This window comes from Pongo pygmaeus, chromosome 1 (assembly GCF_028885625.2).
Source record: "Pongo pygmaeus isolate AG05252 chromosome 1, NHGRI_mPonPyg2-v2.0_pri, whole genome shotgun sequence".
NCBI classification, from domain to species: Eukaryota; Metazoa; Chordata; class Mammalia; order Primates; family Hominidae; genus Pongo; species Pongo pygmaeus.
Genome location: NC_072373.2, coordinates 42,640,012 through 42,660,738, shown reverse-complemented (window position 1 = coordinate 42,660,738; position 20,727 = coordinate 42,640,012). Strand labels below are relative to the sequence as shown.

General features: G+C 43.0%; 1 long non-coding RNA gene across 1 annotated transcript in view; it reads left to right on the top strand.

Moving 5' to 3' along the window:
- LOC134740368 (uncharacterized) overlaps positions 1–20,727 on the top strand; it is a 55,573-nt gene that overhangs the window by 22,769 nt on the left and 12,077 nt on the right. The window contains exon 2 of the long non-coding RNA XR_010127789.1: positions 5,809–5,938. This is a non-coding gene — a long non-coding RNA (uncharacterized LOC134740368). The remainder of the gene's footprint in view (positions 1–5,808; positions 5,939–20,727) is intronic.

Here is a 20,727-nt window from a genome sequence, read left to right as displayed (position 1 = left end):
TGTCTACGTTCATTTGCCTTAAAAAATTATTTGAAACATTGCCCTTTAAATGGAAAAATCATTTTCCTGATCTTTTTTCTCAAGGACATTTCCTGCTGCCTCCTCCAGACCTACTCTTATTACTCACAAACCCTAGAGGTTCCTTGGCCAAAGGAGGACAGCAGCTGGCCATTTCAGACTATGTCCCCACACGGATCAGGACTCCCTGGGACATGATGGGAGTCCGGAGAAGGTGTTGTGGTTGGCAGGAAGTGCCACATTCAGGGATATTGGCTTCTGGCTCTTTCTCCACGTGACTATGAGATGAAGCAATTTCTGAAGAGGTTTAAGATAAAAATCTTAGATGTCATCCAGCCTAATCCCTGATTTTACAGGCAGAAGAAGTGGATTTCAGAGCTAGCTAGTGGCAGAGCTATGACTCACAGGCCACAGACCTCCTGACAGCCAGTCCTTTCTCAGAGAGCCCAGCACCTTCTGTGTTTGGTTGTGTTGAGGTGGAGTTGAAGGAGGAAGCAGGGCACACCTGCTGTAGGTCATGGGGACAGATGACTTTCCCCAGACCTCTTGCTGCCTATTTCCTCTTTTAATTTTTTTTGAGATGGGGTCTTACTATATTGCCCAGGCTGGAGTGCAATGGCTCTTCATTCATAGGTGCGATCATAGTGCACTGCAGCCTCGAACTCCTGGGCTCAAGCAATTCTCCCCCCCTCAGCCTCCTGAGTCACTCAGGGTGAGCCACTGTGCCCAACTACCCCTCTTCATTAACAGAGTACCAGACAGAGTGGTGGTGTTCCATGAGACAACCCCACCTCCTTCCCTGTTCAGAGAATACTACTGAGAGGCCATGAGGCCTCAGCTCCACTTGTAGACACGACTTTACTTTTCTCTGAGCCTTTGGCCCAGCCCCTAACATCTCTGGGCCTTATTTTGCCTGGCTGTAAAATGGGGAGAATTGCCCGAAGTTCCTTGTCTTCTGCTCCAAGGCAGTATATCTTAGAAATTAAATTTTGAGTTCCTCACAGAAAGGATTGAGGAAAGAGACTTGTCCAACAAGAGGTCACGATCCTCACGAGGTTGGGAGGCCAGATCATTAAAATCCAACAGCTGCTGGCTGATGAGTTATGACCCATAAGAGTCAACCTCGTCAACCCTACTGTGTTAGACATTTTTCCTGAATTATTTTCACATAACCATATGAGATAGGGCCTAACTTTATTTCAGTTTTACAGAGGGGAAACTGAAAGTCAGAGAGAACGCTGAAATAACTTGCCCAAAGTCATCCAGCTAAGTGGCAGAGCTGGGCTCCACACCCAGGCAGCCTGGTTCCAAGCTCCCATTGTTAGCTACATTGCCTCCCAGACCTGGAGGCAGTACTACAGAGTAATGTACATCTCCCTCCTGCCTCCACCCGCCCCACCCCCCGACCCCCACCAAAGGAGGGGATTGTGTGACTTGGGGATCCAGAGAGGGGGGATGATCTGTGAGATGTAGAAATAAAAGGATCAAGATGAAGTTTGGGAATTGCCAGGTCAGAAGAGTGGCACATTTCTCTCTCTCCAAGCTGCCTAGTTCACATTCTTCACCTGGCCTGTTGTTCCATCCAGTCTTGACCTCGCTAGCCTGCAGGGGGCGTGTGCAAGCCCACACTACAGCCCAGGCATCCCCTCTGCAAGGGAAGTGGTGCTGTTGTGGAACTGCAGTCCTTGGGGGCTTCAATTTGTATAGAAATGACAAGGACAGAGCAAAGGAAAGTGGGATTTAATTTTAAGCGCCCACCTTCCCACCCCCAAGTCAATTTCCTGTGACGCTAATAAAAGCTTCAGGGTCTCTTACTTTCATTAGTCCTTTCCACAGCCAAAGTAATTATATACACATTTTTTTTTCTTAAAAGACAGTTCTCCCTTCCATTATATATGCCTCTGGGCCCCATAAAATCTGGCCACCCTCTTCCCCGACCCAATTTACCAAATGTCAGAGTCCCACAATGCCCTGAGAAACACCACTGTCCTCCTGGAGCTCTCCCACACAGTACAGACCTTGATTGAGGGTGTGATTCGGTTCAGAGTAGCTGGGTTGAATTTTTGTAAAGAGGTTGCCGTGTGTGCACTTTTGCCGACCTCAAAGCCACCAGAAGGAGGGAGCTGAGTGCACCTTTTTGTAATGATGACTCTCTATGATTTTCTCCATAGAGCAGTGCTTGCACACACTGACAGGATTCCAAGAATGTGCACTGAGGGAGCATTTCCACACAGATCTGCACGTTCCTTAACACTCACACGTGTGCACACACATATCCATGTGTGTGTGCCAGTGCTTTGGGGCTCTGTTCCATGGGGTGAGTAACTTCTGCTATAGGGTTCCTGGATGTGGAGCCATTCTCTGGGACCAGAGATATCCAGTTTATTTCAAGACTCTGGAAGACTGGGTTTCCAGACACCTATGAACTGACAGGACTGCCTTTGTCTGTCATAAAGTTCCTTGTTGCCAGACTGCTGGCCAGGTTTAGGGGAGATGGAGGGGTCACCATACTGGAGATGCTGAGGGTGAGTGAGGGAGTGTAGGGTGGAAAGGCAGACAAATAAACCATATCTGCATACCCCTTCCCCACCAGCTCCCATACTGGTCATGGACCATTTCTTCACACAACAAGAGTCTTCACCAAGGTTGCTAGCTGCAATGGTATAGTCCAGCTAGCTGCAGCAAAAAGGGGGAATTTACTGTAAGGAGTCTGGGGTGTCTCAGAATATCCATGGAATGGAAGCTGCTGCATGACACAGAGTGACTGGAACCAGGAGCAGAAGTCATCAGAAAGCCAGGACTCAGCTTCTCGCTCTCTGAGGCCACGTGGTCACTCCTTTCTGCTTTTCTTGGCAGCTTTCTCTGCATCTCTGAGCAGTTTGCAGAGGACTGCAACTGCACAGCTCTAGAGGCTACCAGTCTTTAATTCAAGGGACCAGCCAAGACTGACTAGTGCTCTAAAGTCCCAAGACCAAATTACTGGGAGACAGAGACTAACAGCTCAGCTTAGGTCAGTTGTCCACTTTCCAATCAGCTATAGCCAGGAGACCAGGGTCACATGGCTGCCTGTGGACCAAGGTCAGGGTGGAAAACATCATCAATGGTGTCCCAAGTTAAATGACGTGTCCTCTGTGAAGACACCCTGATCAATTCTATGGAGGAAGTGACCTCTCTCCTGAATACCCACAGCACTTTCTCTTCTTGGCATGTATTGCTTTCTATCTTGTGTACTATTATTTTTATAAACATCTCCTCCCCTCTCCCACTTATCTATAAGCAAGTTTGTTTATCTCCATATATTTCACAACTTGCACAAAGAAAGATATATTTAATAATTATCCAAAGTCATCGATAATCTTCAGATAAATCAATTTTCAGGAACTTAAGCAACTTGGCCAAGTGTTTCATTTCACTGAATTGTCCTGGCTTGATTAAATGCAATTAATTAAACCAATTTTTATTGAGTGCCTTCTACATACCAGACTGCTGAGGACACAACACTGAACAAGACAAAGTCCATACCCCATTGAGCTTCCAGTGTAGCAGTGAAGACCATCAATCAGTCAACAGCGTTTCCTCTAAACTAGGCTTTCAGCTGGGTACCGAGGATAGAAATGTGTTAAGTCTCCAGCATTGCCCTGGAGGAGTTGTCTCCCTGGGGCAGGGCAGTGGTGGGGTGGGGGGAAGGTCACAGATGAATGGTCAGATATGTTGCTGTGCAACATGACAGTATTATTAGTTAAGGGTTGGGGAAGAAGTGCTGCAAGACCCCAAAGAGAGAGTGATTTACCACCTGGAGGAGGAGGGTGTGGTCAAGGGAGGTTTTGCTAAGAATAGTGACACATGACTGAACTTGAAGGGTGAATAGGAGTTTGCCAGGGAGAGTGGGAGTCGAGTATGTGAGTGTGCGTGTGTTTAGGGAACTGGGATGGGGAAAGGAGACAGGAATGATGGTGATCAAGCCCTTCCAGATGAAGTCATTTATCTGGAAAAAGATTTTAGGCATTGTGAAAGAGCTGCTATGTCTGGAGGAAGGTGAGACATTTAGTATACCTGGAACACAAAAAATATGGGGAAAAGAATGGGGAGATTGGCCCCGGCCCCTCCTGGCCGTGTGTGCTAAGTCCTGGAGGCAGTGTGTAAGTAGCCACTACCAGTTGCCTTGGGGTCTGGAAGGCAATGATGTTGGCTGGGCATGAGGACCAGGCACAGCCTGGAGACCAACCACCTCTGGCCAGAAACATATTCCAGAAGGCCTTAGGATGAGACATTACTCCTGCCTGAGGTCGTTGACCTCTGGCTCATGGAGTGAGATGGCTGGATGCTGAGATTCTGGTGAAATTTGTCACTCCCAAATTGCAACCTTCCTCAGAAAGCACTGGATCTTCTAACTTTCACTCTCTCTTTGGTGGAGTGGGATTTTCTAAATTTTGCAATTGAATTTAAGAAATCAAAGAAAGTTGTCTATTTGTAGTTGGGAAAAAAAAAAGCAACAGAAGTCTGCCTCCAGACCTCTGTGTCCTTTGAATTACAAGCCTGTAGCCCATGGCCTTCTAGCCAATGATATAAGGGGGACTAGAGATGAGGGATTACCATGGACTGCTCCTGCTCTGGAATGTTCCTTGGAGTTGACAGATCTGCTCTCCACTGTCCTCATGTGCCTAGGCGGGGGTGGAATGGAGGCAACTTCCTGGACTTTTCCCTGGCCAGACTCAAGGCCATTGGCACCTGGTCCTCTTCTCTTTCCAGCTCTGTCTCTGTGCCCTCCCCATGCCTGGTCAGCCTCCAGCACTGTTGGCCCACCTGCCTATCTCAGACCTCTACGGCTCTGGGTCGGTCTTAGACAAACTACTCCCTCTTCTCTCCCTCTCAAACTCACTTATCCTTCCAGTCAAATGTCTGTGTCTCTATAAAGACTTCTCCGTCCCACCTGAGTCAGACCCAAGAGCTCCCTCTTCTGTGCTGTCCCAGCACTTTTGAGTCACTTCTATTATTACCCCCACTTCCTTGGACGACAGTTATTTGTTCTTATGTTCATATTGTTCTTATGTTCTTATGTTAAGTAGACTGAATTTCTTGGGGATTAGACCTTAATCATCTCTATATCCCTGGTCATGAGCAACAGTGCCTGACACATCACAGACTCTCAATACATACTCTATATGTCAATGAAGGGTGATTATCTGGGTATCTTGACTGTTGGGGTTGAGGTAGGATGAAGGCAGCTTTGGGAAGAACTCCAATGAGCAGAAAAAGGGAAGGGACATTTGGGTGGAAGAAACAGTTTGAACAAAGGCACCGCCATAGAAAGGCATGGACAAACATGGGAGCTTGCAGGGAAGGAGGGGAAGGGGAGGCTGCAGCACAGGGGGCTCCAAGCATGGTCCTGGGCTCCTTATGTGCATCAGTGAATGCACCAGGCCTTTGCAGAAACTTGATGTATTGGCACTGATCCATAGAGAATGGAACAGAGGCCCAGGAAGGAAGGTCACACAGCTTATGAGTTGGTGATGGAGATGGGATTAGACCATTCCATTAGACTTTAAAACCCATGGCTTATTGGGGCCCTAGAGAGCACTTAGTAATTCAGGTTGCCTGGTGCCTAGAGTAAGTCAGTAGGTTGTAAGAGGAAATGTGTGGAAAGGCGTACATGACAGAATTATATTATTCATAATATCTGGGTGTTTTTTTTTCTGCCTTCCATGTGCCAAAACCTGGGCTAAGCATTTTTATATATTACCTCATCAAAACGAACAGCACCTTTATCAAGCGATTACCTCTGTTTTACAGATAAGGAAACTAAATGTCAGAGAGTTCAATAATTTTCCCAAGATCACGAAGCCAATAAGTGATGGAGTCATGACTTAAATTCAGGTCTTTTGATGACACAACCCAGACTAATTGGGAAAGAGCTTCACGGGTAAGTCATGAGTCATACTTAATTTCAATTCCTGGTGACATAATGAGGGTACAAATTTTCAATTTTTTTTTTTTGCCATGGGCAAGTTCCAAGCCTGGGCTTCTCTTCTAACACTGTCCTTCCCTTCCTTGTATAGTTCTGCTCACTTGTCCTGTCTTCTTGCTCTGTCCTGTATGCCCACATGTATAGAACTGGATCCCCAATCAAGGCTAACTGCTAGCCTTAAAGAAAGACCAATCTTCTGGCAGATAAGAAGGCCTGTTAAGGAAGACGAGGGGACAGGAAAGCAAGGGGAATGTCAAAGAAATAAGGGGCCTGGCCAATATCTCAAGAACAGAAGCAGCAGTAGCCCTGGAAGGGCGGAGGGGATGTCATTTCCTTTTCCAGATCCCTTTTTTCCTTTGAGGTTCAGTCCCAAATGGGTAAAGTTCAAATACTAGCCTTACTCAGAATTCCCTAGTCCTGCTTGCTCAAAAGGTGGATTTTCTGGCCTCACTCCAATCTTCAAAACATCTTTTTGTGGGGCTTGAGAGTCTGCCTTTTAAAATAGCACCCCAGAGAGTCTACACATTGAGGGCCTTGCCTTCTGTAATGCAGTTACATCCATGGGCTTTCGCTGTTGCTGCTGAGAGAACTTGGGGTGCCAGGAAGTTGGGGTTGGATGCCTTCCAGTTCCCTGACCTAATCAGAGGCATTGACCTGGAGGCCCTGTGTAGGAGTCCCCATCTTTCGGAATTAGTGATGTGGTTAGAGTAGCAACGTGACTCTCTGTGGACGGAAGAAGGTAGGTCGGATGTGAGAGTCTCCCTCCATGAACATGTGTGCGTCATCTGAGTCAAAGCTTGTATCTTTACTCTCAAAAACAAGTCATTTTTGTTCCTGTCAGCATCTTGGCCAGCCCACAACAAAGAGTACAAGCTGGATGCTTGTACTCTGCTGCAGTAAAGAGGCCCAGACACAGGCATCAGGTGATCCTATAGAGCATGGCTGGAGAGAACAGGAAAGGATTATTCCCCCAGGGGCTGATGGGGCTGCCTTCAGCAACACAAAAATATGCTTACAGAAAACTGCTGGAGGACATAGGAGTGATCTGCTTGCATGAGGTTTTTCAACCACCAGGAATGGGGTGACCTAGTCCAGAGCCCTCTAATAAAGTGACTTTCAAACTGACTGCACTTCAAAATAATCCGAAGCTTTAACAAATAGAGATGCCCAGGCCTCATCCCAGATGTACCAAATTCAACTCTCAGGGACGGGGTCTGGGACTCTGCAAAGCCCCCTGGGAATTCTGGAACAACTAATCTTGCATTGCTCCAGGAAATAGCACTTGGAAAGCACTCCAGCAAGGTGGGAGGGAAAATTATTCCAGCTTGAACACTGCAATATCAAGTCATCCTTTCTCTCTTTGCCCTGTCTCTTCCCTTCTCTTTCTTGCTCTCTATAACATGGCAAGAGGCTCAGAAGAGCTTCTTCTCTCACGCTTCTTGTAGGGCAGTACAGGGAAAGATGTAGCTGTGTAAATTCCAGGAGGGCTTCAGGTATATTTAAATATGGGTTGCTTGCCACATTCACCTGCCTATCAAGTTTGCAGATGACAACTGCAGAATGTGGCACCCAGGTCTTGAAAATCATAAAGCAGAATTGGATAACATCTGTCCGAGTCATGACAAAGAGGGTTCCTGTGCTGGGAGCGGGGGCTAATGAACCTGGAGATCCTTTCCAACACAGACATTCCCTGATGCCGATGATAACCTTTTCAAATTGTTGTTTTCTTGATTTTTATCTGTTTCTGGCACCTCATTTGATTCCCTATATGACGATAACCCCCAGGTTGAGTGCACTGAAATAATTTAGGTAATGAGAAGCTGAAAGTTACTAGAGATGGAAGCAATTAGTGTACATAAAGTGTGCATTGTGTGAGTCATAGGCTGTGTCTTTAAACAACAAGCTTTTATTGGTGTCAGCATCTTTCTAGGCACAATGCAAACCCAGTGAGGATGAGATTTGGGGTTTAAAATTGTTTCTGACCAGAGACGCCTGAGAGAATGACCCAGGGATCAAACAGAGATGCAAGAGAGCAAGGCTCCAAGGAAACTCACCTCAGCCTGTTTCCTCAACTGCTTTCCGCACCTTTGTGTGGGGGTGGAGGAATAGAAAATGGGCTTGAATTTTTCAATCTAAAATTATCTGTTCGAGCCTGAAATTCTCTTACCTTATAGGAAGAGCAGCTGTATCTTTCAAGGATAGAATGGGTGCTAACTGCAAGGGTGAAATTATCTGAATCCCAGAGAAATGCTCTTTAGAAGAATCCACCAGACTCCTTCCTTTCTAAATCATACCCTTCTTCGAAGTTCCTTTCAATCCTTGGATCCTCTGTGGACACTGTTCTGATCATTCAAGCACTAAATGATCTCCTGCTTTCTGCATACCTGGCTCTGATTCTAGAGTACACACCTGTATCGGCACAATTTATTTAGCTATTAATCATGTATGTGTTTCTGATAGCTCTCAGTTAGCTGCCTGGGATGGTTATTTACCTTTTTGTGCTAGTTTTACCTTCTCAATGGGACTTTGAGCAAATTAAGAGTGAAAACACATCTGTACTGATCCGTTTACATGTCCAATAAATAGATTTTAGTGCCAATTTGTGAAGCCATTGTTCTAGGTCTTGATACAGATATACAGCAGGTGGTAGAGGCTATAAAGACAAAGGAGGCTAAGGGGAGTTAAGTGATAGAATCAGGAAAATCATTGACCTGAAAAATGAATAATAACATCATTCACTTTTTTCTGTTTATCAAAGAATGCCATATGCTAGATGCTAAAACAATTTACATCTGTGTGACTAGAGCAAGCCATTATAAAAAGGAAACAATCCAAATTGAAGAAATATTTTATCAGGCTGGAAAACACAGTTATTGAATTAAACTCCAAAATGGAAGCCATAGCTTACAAATGGACACTGCAGAAAACTGAATTAATGAGTAAAAGGCAAACTGAAGATAAATTTCCTAGAACACAAAAGCAAAAGATAAAGAAATGAAAATGAAAGAATAGAGTAAACGTGAAATATAGATATCAAAGAGCTAACCTACACATAACAAGAATTCCTAAAGATAATGAACAGATTCTTTTGGAGCAGAAGCCGTATGTAGAAAATATAATGGCTTTAAGTAAAATCTTATTTTAAAAACTGAATGCACTCACTGTATTCATCAGGAGTCTGGGTTGTGTCAGGCTCAGTTCAAACCAGCTTAAACAAAAAAGGAATTTTGCTGGCTGACTTAATGAAGTCCAAGGGTTCACTAGGAATCCATCCCTGATGCTCTTGCTTTTCTCTGGGTTGCCATCATTCTTGGGAGGGTTGTTCCTGTAGGGCAACATTCAGTATCTCCAGACTTACATTCTCCCAGTTTACCAAACCCAGTGGAAAAGAGAGTTCTAATACATGTGCCATTAACCTTGGGTTAATCCTCTTTGATTTTGATTGGCTTGGCTTGGGTCATGTACTCACCCTTGAATCAATCTATGCAATTGAGAAGGGTTGTTACCTTAATTTCACTGGCAGCACACACCCACTCCTGGGATGAGAGGATGGGTCAGCTTTACCTAGAGTCATATGGACTGCAAATAAGGGAGAGATCATTTCCCAGAGGAAAATGGGGTTGCTACTTCCAGAAGAAAGGGGGATGAATGCTAGATAGGCTAAATAACATCACATTGGGCAGATAGAAAAGACCTACTACTCTCAAATCTATTCAGGTAGAACTTTTACATCTAAAATACTACAAAAACTCAATAAATAAGTAGGCAGGGAGAAAACAAGTCAAGCATTCTTCAGATTTATATTCCATAACTCTAAATGTGAGAAGACAATGAAATAAAGTTTTTAATCTGCGAAGGAAAGAAGTTGTGTGACCTGAGAATTCTATGCCTAGGTAAATTGTCACTCATAATGTATGCACTCAGAAAATACAATTCCCGGAACTCTCCCTGAGCAAACTAGTAAAAAATATATCACAATAAGGATAAATTAGAGTTGGTACAAATTATCACCCAGTCCTATCATTCTACCTGTGAAATATACCACAATTTGGTCCCCTTTCCACTATCAATCTGGTATCGTGTTAGTCCAAGTCAATATCATATTTTATCTAGACCATTGTCACAGCCTATTAACTTCCCTGTCTCTTCCACTCTCAACCCTTCCAATGGTCTAGTAAACCAGATCATGTCACTTCCTTGCTCAAAATAATTTTACAGCTTCTTATGGGTATTAGTTCATTCTCCCACTGCTATAAAAACATGCCCAAGACTGGGTAATTTATAAAGGAAAGAGGTTTAATTGACTCACAGTCCTGCAGGGCTGGGGAGGCCTCAGGAAACTTACAATCATGGCAGAAGTAGAAGCAAACTTGTCCTTCTTCATATGGCGGCAGGAAGAAGTGCTAAGCAAAGAGGGAAAAGCCCCTTATAAAACCAGCAGATCTCATGAGAACTCACCATTACGAGAACAGCAGCATGGGGGTAACTGCTCCCATAATTCAATTACCTCCCACGAGGTTTCTCCCATGAAGTGTGGGGATTATGGGAACTACAATTCAAGATGAGATTTGGGTGGAGATACAGCCAAACCATATCCTATGGCATGTAGAGTCAACTCAAGTTCCTTACTATGACCTTCAAGACCTTGCCTGATTCCACCTCTGCAGTTATTCCCAGCCCAGCCACACTATCCTCTACTCACCATGCTATAGTCACATAGCCACTGATCAGTTCTTGCTGTGCACATGCTAAGCTCCTTCTTCTCTCAGGGCCTTCACTCATGCTGTTCCCTCGACCTGGAACTCTCTTCCCTCAACCCTTTCTTTTGCTGGCTCCTTCTTTCTCATTACATCTCAGCCTACTGATATCACTTCTTCAGATGTTCTCTGGTCTCACAATCTGAAAATATTTCCTTTTATTTTTTTTTGGCACCCTTATCTCAGACCACTAATCACAAATTGAGGCTATATATTTATGTGTTTACTTGTGTTACATTTGTCTTCTTTTAGAGTATGAACCCCACAAAAGCAGGGACCATGTTTATTTTATTTGCCACTGAATTCCCAGGTCTTAAGCACTGTGTATGACACAGAAATGGTGTGCAATTTATATTTGTAGGAGGAAGGCAAGAAGAAACATTGAAATGGGGTAACTATATATAGAAGCAAATATATAGAAAGAAGTTATGGGAATTGATTTAGCTATAATTTCTAAGATGATGGTAAACATTTTTTTTCTATTAAAGAGATGAACTATGATGTTAAAAAATGGAGCAGAAAGCATGTTTAAAAGAGTAAATAAGCACATTCATTATATAGTGCTTTTGGTTCCTAATTCAGTGCCATAAAAATTGATATAGGCTGGGTGTGGTGGCTCATGCCTGTAATCCCAGCACTTTGGGAGGCTGAAGCAGGCAGATCACTTGAGGCCAGGAGTTCGAGACCAGCTGGCCAACATGGCGAAACCCTGTCTCTACTAAAAATACAAAAATCAGCCGGGTGTGGTGACACATGCCTGTAATTCCAGCTACTCTGGTGGCTGAGGCATGAAAATCACTTGAACTCTGAAGGCGGAGGTTGTGGTGAGCCAAGATTGCACTACTGCACTCCAGCCTGAGAAACAGAGCGAGACTCCATCTAAACAAAAACAAACAACAACAAAAAACAAACCATACCAAACAAAAGATATTGACTGATGTGATGTGAAGCTCTGAGAGTAGAATTAACTGTGCATGTAGAGTGACTGCGGCCTTGAAGGAAGAATAGAATTCAGAAAATTAGGGAGAGGTATGAAGGGAATTGTGTGTGTGTGTGTGTGTGTGTGTGCGTGCATGTGCATGCATGGTGGGGTGAGGTAGGAAAAAACTAGGTGAGCAGAGATCTGGCACTGAGACAGAGTAAATGGAGTGAGGTGGGAGGGTGAGGAGCCCCTAAGACTTCCAGGTACAAGAAAACTCACGGTAGGTTAAACTCACAGAGGGTAGTGTAGAAAGTGTTGCCATGAGGACAAAGCACCCACCTTGGAGGGGCTTGTTGCTATGTATGTGTGCCTGCAGTTGACACAAGTCTTAGCAGGAGTCCTAAGAAAAGGCTCCCAGCCCATTTGGTCTGTGGACAATAAGGACCCCTTGTGGTGCAACAAAGAAGGTGAGAGACAGATGTAGTGAAGAGGCTGCAGGGGCTAGAGATGCTGGCCAGGAAAGGACAGCCTGGGTGGGGCATCATGAGTGAAGAGGGTGCTTGAGGATTCTGTATGACAGAGAAGGAAGGCAGAAGGTTCTGGAAACAAACTTGTATTACTCCCCATGAACTCAAAAGCAGGTCTTGTTTAGGGGGAGAGAGCAAAGCTGCTCTCTGTTCATGGCAAACAGTCTTTGTGTATGTTGATCATGATGTCCCTCAAAGCAGCCCCCATGGGCGTTGCCCCCACTGCTTCACCTAGGAGCTGTGAAGAGTGGTAGATACAGCATTCGTAGGCAGCAGACCTGGGCTGGAATACCTGTCTCTGCTATTTGCTATCTGTGTAAACCCAAGCTGGTTCATTATCTTAAGACTGCTCTCATCTGAAAGGAAGGGATAATCATGCATGATTTCCACATCCCTATGTGAGATCTCCACATGTGATAGGCTTTGTAGTCTGTACTGTTAGTTGTACTTGGTGTGGGGTGGGTGGGCATGAACTTCAGAAGATGCTGTGTGTGGGCCTAACCTCCACTGGCTTTTCCTGCAGGTCTTCACTTTAGCTCAGCCTCAAGGGAAGACTGTTGGCCAACTGGGTAGAATATTTCTCTGCCCAGCCCACAGCTCTGGTAGGGACTTTAAAAGATGATTTTATACTGCACCACAGTAGACTGAAAAAGTACCATACCAATCTCTGGGCATCTATCTAGTTTCAGGAAAATCACCAGAAAAGGTGAATCTGCCCTCTTGATCTACTGTAAGTAGCATGTAAAGTATAAGGCGGGTTGTGCAATTGGCACTAGATGGCACCGTAGCAGCCTGGGTGCATTAGATGAGACCTGTCTCAAACAAGAAATATAATAGCTGGGAGGTGGGGTTGGGCCCAGGATAATGATAAGGACAAATTTCTATTAAATGACTTGCAAGATACTGTCCTTCATTTATAATGAGTCTGACAGGAACTTCCCCAGATTCATCAGTAGATTGCATGTTGCAGCTCAGCAATCACCACCAGGTGTGGAATCAACCATCCCATCCACGTTTGTGAAAAACCTTATAACAACTTCACTTGGGGCAGTTTCCTTCAAGGGAATGAATTCTCCTTCTTCTCAAGACCCATCCCAACCTCTCTTTATTGCCACTCGTCTCACCATTAGGGTCGGATCTCACCCTTCTTTGGGGGTTGGAGGGCATGGACAAAGTCCGACTCAGAATAGTTTATAGACTAAAAGAAGTGCAAGACTTTACTAATAAATACTGGCAGAATCTTGGGAAACATGTGTGAGAATAGATTCTAAGGGTGTTAGACCAAGGAGGATAGAATATAGCACTGGATTGGATTGAATTTATTGGGTGTATTTATGAGACATTCTGGGTTTAGTGTGCTAGCTCTTGCAACTGGAAGTGGCTCTAAAATTTCTTGGTTGGCTGACTAAACCTTGGACTCAATGGTGGCATATGTTCAATAAGGCTGGAATGCCAGAACTTCCCTGACACAATGTAGAGGAAGGCATCCAATACTTAAGGAGGAAGGAATGATGGAGTGACTTTATCACATGAAATCTCTACATCTACCCACCTCAAATCCATCCCCCAGAATGCCTAGAGGACAATCCCTTCATAAAGACGTTAAGAAACACATTGACGAAGGTAGCACTTGCATCTCTGAAAAACTCTGCGGTGGCTGTCTTCTATAAGCCAGGTATGATGGTGAAAGACACCTCCATTGAGTTGAATCTCTGATTTTAATAGAAATGATGAGATGCCCATATAGCAGAGGCCAAATGCTATAATTTAACCATTAGAGACATGGGGACTGCAAATACTGACATAGTTTGGATGTCTGTCCCCTCCAAATCTCATGCTGAAATGGGATCCCCAATGCTGGAGATGGAGGTGGGGCCTACTGGGAAGTGTTTGGGTCAGGGGGACAGATCCTTCATGAATGGCTTGGTGCCCTCCTCAGAGTAATGAGTGAGTTCTCACTCTATTTGTTCACATGAGAGCTAGTTGTTTAAAAGAGCATGGCATCTCTCTTGCTTCCTATCTCACCATGTAACATGCCCCCTTTGCTTTCCACCATGATTGGATGCTTCCTGGAGCCCTCACCAGAAGCAGATGCCAGTGCACTGCTTCTTGCACAGTCTGCAGAACTGCGAGCCAAAATAAACCCCTTTTCTTTATAAAGTATCCAGCCTCAGGTATTCCTCTATAGAAATGCAAAATAGACTAAGACAAATACCATAAAAAAACAGAAAGGGCATAGTGATAATCAAACTGTTTTGAAACCTAGAGATTTTTAGTGAGGCGAATTGATCATGGTGCATCTAGGAATGAAAAAGATGGCCAGCTTACTAAAATGTCATCTGAGCTATATAAAAAGTTTAGTGACCCCCACCTCTACTAAAAATACAAAAAAATTAGCCGGGTGTGGTGGCAGGCACCTGTAGTCCCAGCTACTCAGGAGGCTGAGGCAGGAGAATGGCAAGAACCTGGGAGGCGGAGCTTGTAGTGAGCCGAGATCTCGCCACAGCACTCCAGCCTGGGTGACAGAGCAAGACTCTGTCTCAAGAAAAAAAAAAAAAGTTTGGTGACCAAAAACTTGAGCAGCCTTTCATTCTATTTCCAGACCTAGGCCAGTTCCAGACTTAGAATCTCTTGATTGAAGGTGGACAAATGACGCATCCTGTGGATTTCAGTTAATATCTTTCTCCAGCTATTCCTGTGCTTGCTCAATGGCCCTGAGCATAAAGTGGCCATAATGTCAGGGATGAGGACTATGCATGGATTCAACAACATGCACTTACCCTAGTCAAGGCTTTTTTGAATACCAACACTGCTGAATGCCTAGCTTGCCAACTAAGCTAAGCCTCTGTTATGGTACAACTCCCTAAAAGGCCCAGCCAGCCCCCAGGGGCAGATTGATTACAGTGCAACCCTTCCATCATGGAGGGAAGGAAAAATGTTTCCTTAGTGCAGGAGATATGAATTCTGAGTACAGATTTGCTTTCCTGTCCAAAAATCTTCTGGTAGCTGTGACTACAAAATATGGTGTACTGCATACAACATTTCTTCTGATCAAGAAAGTAATTTCAAAAGAACTACAGCAATGGGTTTATGCCCATGGAATTAACTGGTACAACCACATATGCTAATCCCCAGAAGCAGATGGCTTAATAGAAAGATTTGATGGTCTACTGAAGATTCAGTTATGGTACCAGTTGGGAGATTACAGTCTGAAAAGATGGGGTTCTACATCACAGGATGTAGATTATACTTTGAATCACAGAACCAACTATATGGTTCCATATTTCCCATAGCCAGACTACACAGGTCTGGGAATCAGGGGTGGAAGGGGGACTAGCTCTTCACACTCTCACATCTCATAGCCTACTCACAGAATTTTTGCTTTTCATCCTTGTGCCTTTGAACTCTGTTGGTTTGGAGTCTTGGTTCCTAAGGAACAAATGTCTCTACCAGGAAATACATCAATGTCCCATCGGTTTGGAAGATGAGACTACCATTTGGCCATTTGGGGATCCTCATGATGCCAAACCAACAGGCTAAGAAGAAGGTTACTCCATGACTGGGGCGACTGATTACCAAAGTGAAATTGGATTGCTGCCACTCCATGGGCCCAAAGAGGACTATATCTGGAAATCAGGGGGATTTTCTGGGGTGCCTTTTAGGATTTTCATGTCCAATAGTAAAAGTTAACGGAAGATGACAACTTCCCCAGCCCCTGGCTAAAGGCATAACCACTGATGATTCAGACCCTTCAGGCCAGATGGATTACCCCACCACATAAAAAACCCCAACCGTGTGAGGTGCTGGATGAAGGCAAAGGAAACATAAAATAGGCAGTGGAAGAAGGAAGTTGTAAATATAATTATGGCCTCATGACTAGTTAGTTGCTTACTGTGTGTATTTGTATATATTAATTATTTTATTCTTTCTTCTTATTCATATCATTTTATACAGGTTTTGTTGGAAGTTAACTTTACAATTTGGTTTTTAGAAATCATATTCAGATGGGACTGTGACTGAATTTGAGAAGTAATTAACATTTCTCAGAGATGGATACAATGACTTGAGACTTTATAATCCTGAATTTGGGAAGAAGGTGATGCTCGCCTGTTTTATATGCTGAATAGTTGCATTTTGTTGGGAGGGAATGAATTGTTTTGTGGTTGTATCAAAGTTCAAATTTTTGTGGTGCAGTGTAATGGATGCTAAATAGCCAAAGGGGTGGACTGTATCAGTTATTGCCTTTCAGTTCTAAACCCACCCTTCTATAGTCTGCTTTGTGATCCTAGAGCCCGGACCCTAAAAACCACATTTCTGCATTGCCAGTTGGCTTTGCCAATAGGGGCACTAGCTGGAGACTTCAAAGCTGGAGGCAGAAAAAGGGGTTTTCTCCTTTCTATATGCTTCCTGAGGGTTTGTTTCCTGTCTGCTTGTGGTTCCTGTGAGTGTTACCCCAGAGAAGCTCCTTCATCATCACTTTTTTTTCCCTTGTAGCTGCAGCTAAATCTAGTTTTCAGTTTTTCTAACTTGCAGAATCAGCTTCATCATGTGTCCCTTGGGGACACCAGCAATAGCCAGCCAGTGTCCCTTCTGCAGAGATTTGGATCCTAATCCCCTGGATCCCTCCCTGTGAACTAAGACAACAAGCACTGGCCAAGCAATGCCTCTTACAGATCTGAGTTTCAGTTCCTTGGGGCTTCTCTACTAAGTTTCTAATTTTTAATAATTTTAACCTTTTCTCTTTGCCTCTTGGCTCTCAGCAGTTGCAACCTTTATGATATTTTAGAGTTCTCTTTTAACTTTTTTTAGTTACTGTGGTTGTTAGTTTTGTATATCAGTTTGGCTTGGCTGTAGTACCTAGTTATTTAATTAAGCACTAATCAGGTATTGTTGTGAAGGTATGTTGCAGAGCTACACTAAATTGACTTTAAGTAAAGGAGATGGCCCTCAATAGTGTGGGTGGGCCTCATTCAATCAGTTGAATGACCTGAAGAGCAAAAACTGAGGTTTCCTGGAGGAAGAAGCTATAAAGACACATGCACATGTATGTTTATTGCGGCACTATTCACAATAGCAAAGACTTGGAACCAACCCAAATGTCCAACAATGATAGACTGGATTAAGAAAATGTGGCACATATACACCATGGAATACTACTATGCAGCCATCAAAAATGATGAGTTCATGTCCTTTGTAGGGACATGGATGAAATTGGAAATCATCATTCTCAGTAAACTATCGCAAGGACAAAAAACCAAACACCACATGTTCTCAGTCATAGATGGGAATTGAACAATGAGAACACACGGACACAGGAAGGGGAACATCACACTCTGGGGACTGATGTGGGACGGGGGGAGTGGGGAGGGATAGCATTAGGAGATATACCTAATGCTAAATGGCGAGTTAATGGGTGCAGCACACCAGCATGGCACATGTATACATATGTAACTAACCTGCACATTGTGCACAAGTACCCTAAAACTGAAAGTATAATAATAAAAAATAAAATAAAATAAAATAAAATAAAATGCCAACACCGTAAAAAAAAAAAAAAAAAAAAAAAGAAAAGAAATTCTCAAGACTGCAAATTAGCTCTTGCCTGAGAGTTTCCAGCCTGCCAATCTGCCCTACAGGTTTCAGGCTTGCTAGCCCCCATGGTTGTATCAGTTAATTTCTTGAAATAAATCTATTAGTATATAGTAAGAGGTGCTGGCTCTGTTTTTCTGAAGATCCCTGGCTGATATAGTTATCTAGTTAGTATCTTTGTACCTATTTACATATATTTAAATAACTGTTGTGGTTTCCATCACCTGATTGAACTCTAACTGATTCAAGCAATGCACAATTGGAAGTTTTCAATAAAGACTCCTATACTAAGTGTAAGTTTGAACGGCAATTATGAGCAGAGATTGCAGCCAGTAAATATTAATGGAACATTGCTTACACAGAGAATATGCCAAACCCAAGTATGTAGGTTAGAAGAGCAGCAAGAGAAAATGGTTAACACATAGAACAGATAAACAGCATTCTGCAGAGGATAATGGAGGGAATCAGAATGCTTTGGGCCTGCTGCGGTGGCTCACACCTGTAATCCCAGCACTTTGGGAGGCTAAGGTGGGCAGATCATATGAGGCCAGTCATTCGAGATCAGCCTAGCCAATATGGCGAAACCCTGTCTCTACTAAAAACACACAAAAAATTAACCAGGCATAGTGACAGCCCCCTGTAATCCCAGCTACTCCAGGGGCTGAGGCATGAGAATCACTTGAACCTGGGAGGCAGAGGTTGTAGTGAGTCAAGACCGTGCCACTCCAGCCTGGGCAACAGAGTGAGACTCTGTCACACACACACACACACACAATTCACTTTGAACATATGCAGAGTGGAAGCACAACTACTTTCTATGAATAGCAGTATGAGTCCTACTAGGACAGGACTGTGTCAATGTAGAAGAAAAAGAGAATGGAACCCCTTGGGTCAAATAGAAGATTAGAAGTTGGAAAAGAGGAAAACACCCTGGATCACAGCAGAAGTTACTTACTTGAGACAGTTCTGTGTCACTAATCATCTGAAACCTTAGAGACCTAAAACAACAACAATCATTTATTTTGCTCACAAATATGCAATCTGGGCAGGGCTCAGTACAAATAGATCATTTCTGTTCCATATAATTTTAGCTGAAACAGCTCAATGAGGACTGCCAGATCCACTTTCAAGATATCTCATTCATATGGCTGAGGCTGGCTCTCTGGGAGCTCTGCCAGAGCAGTGGGCTGTGAACCTCCTTCCCATGTGAGTCTATCTCCAGGATGTTTGGGATCATTTATGGCTGGGTTCCAAGAACAAACAGCCAGAGAGAGAAAATGAGAAACTGACAGAGTCTTAATGTGTGGACCAAAAAAACTTTGTTCTGCTGCATTCTATCAGTTAAGTGGTCACAGAACCCAGATTCGAGGGCAGGAGATATAGATGTCATGTCTCAGTGGGAAAAATGTCAAAGAATTTTGGTACCATGTTTTAAGATGGCCACAGAGGAAATATTAGAACAGGCAGCCAAAATTTTACTCTTGAGAATTCTTAACAGGCCAAGTTAACTGCTAAATAAAGTGTATGTAGTTCTCTTTGGATTGGGTGGATTTAGTCACACAAGTTCTTTTAAAATCCTGAGTTAAAAATATTCCTTTTTTACTATTATTTATGACTCTGTTAGTTAGGTCAATCCTACCTGGTTATCCACCATGATTTTAGAGATTAACATCAGCAAAATAGGAGTAGCATGATCCTATATGAAACATAGTCTTGGTAAGAAAATGACACCAAACAAGTCATAACCAGACATATCTTAAAAGCAACTACATAAAAGAGACATCCATGGGGAGACGAAGAAAGATAAAAATGATAGCAAATTTCTCATTGGAAGTAATGCAAATAAGAAGACAGCGAAGCAGTATCTTTAAAGTACAGTAAGTCCTCACTTAACATGGTAGATAGGTTCTTGAAAACGGCAACTTTTAGCAAAATGATGTACAGCAGGCCCTCGAATAACATTGTTTCCTTCGACATTTTTTCATTACAATATTGATGAGAAAAAAATGCTTTTATTGTACGTTGTTTCGTTTACAGTTGCAGTTTCCAAGAACCTACTGATGACATTAAGTGAGGACCTACTGTACTGAAAACAAAACAAAACGAAACAAAACAAAAAAACCTGCCGGCCTAAAATTCTATACCCAGTGAAATTATCTCTGAAAAATAAAGATGAAATAAAGACTTTTCAGGCATATAAAAGTTGAAAAAATGCATTGCCAGCAGACCTGCACTACAAGAAATGTTAATGTCCTTTAGGCAGGAAGAAAATGATATCAGATGGAATTCTGAATATACACAAAGAAATAAAGGGCACTGGAAATGGTACTACATGGGTAAATGTATAAGATTTAAAAAATATCTTTAAAAGATAATTTTTTAAAAAAATAATGTACTTTGGAATTTATAAAATAGGTATAGATAAAATGTATGAAAATAATAGCATAAAAGCTGGGAGTGAAGAAATGGAAGAACACTGTCATAAGGCTCTTATACCTTACATGAAATATATAGTATGATTTGAAGGCAGACTGTGGTGAGTTAAAAGCGTATGGTGTATATGAAACCCTAAAGCAGCCACTGCCACTAATATAATAAAACAAAGTTATATATAATAAGTCAACAAAGGAGATAAAATGGAATAATGAAAATAATGAAATCAAAAGAAGGCAGAAAAAGGGGGCAAAGGTATTTAAAAAAAGATGGTACAAATAGAAAACAAATAGCAAGAGGATAGCCCCAAACCTAGCCATATCAATAATCACATTAAATACAAATGGCCTAAATATGACCATTAAAAAGGAGACATAATCAGATTGAATTTTTAAAAAAAATACATGAGGACAAACTATATGAGAGACATACTTTAAAAACACAAATAGGTTAACAGTGAAAGAATGCAGAAAATGGAGAAAGATATACTATGCTAATGAACTGTCCCTCAGTGAG